The sequence below is a fragment of the Morone saxatilis genome, unplaced genomic scaffold (assembly GCF_004916995.1).
Source record: "Morone saxatilis isolate NCDOM2014 unplaced genomic scaffold, NCSU_SB_2.0 Contig8, whole genome shotgun sequence".
Lineage (NCBI taxonomy): Eukaryota > Metazoa > Chordata > Actinopteri > Moronidae > Morone > Morone saxatilis.
In genome coordinates this window covers 12,209,265-12,209,767 of record NW_023340257.1, presented here as the reverse complement: position 1 = coordinate 12,209,767, position 503 = coordinate 12,209,265, and the positions used below count along the sequence as shown (strand labels likewise).

Sequence of the window (503 nt, the reverse complement as noted above, 5' to 3'; positions counted from 1 at the left end):
GATCATTAGATAGGTATACAATGAGGAAGAATAGTAGTAGTAGTATAAACTCCTCTATAGTTTCATTTGCTACTGAAAAGCAATTGTTCTTCTTCTAATTCAAAACCTGCTATTTACTCTAAGTGCACCACCTGGTGGCGGAAGCAGGGTAGCACATTCAGACGTACTCTATGAACATTGCAGCCTAGAAATAACCTACATATTGTACATTTGTAATATAAACATTGCCTGACTGGCCAGTTCACTGAACTCATTTACATTATGTGCTCCGCTTTCTAAAGAGCCTGGTTCAGGTGGCGTTTTAGTTGCCATATTGTTGTACAAATTAAACTGCAATAAAACAAACAATTAAAGAGGTCATACAGGGTTTGTTCCAACATGCAGATACTTACATTTCTTCATCTTGGTCCTAATCTTGATGTTTCTTCGTGGCTTGATGTTGTTTCTCAAACAACTTAAGGAGCTGGTTTCTATAAACAGGTTTAAATCTTTTCTTAATGATG

The 503-nt window shown here is 36.4% G+C and overlaps 1 protein-coding gene across 1 annotated transcript in view; it reads right to left on the bottom strand.

Moving 5' to 3' along the window:
* LOC118341759 (cytoplasmic dynein 2 heavy chain 1) overlaps window positions 1-503 on the bottom strand; it is a gene marked incomplete in the record, with an annotated part of 105,682 nt that overhangs the window by 57,102 nt on the left and 48,077 nt on the right.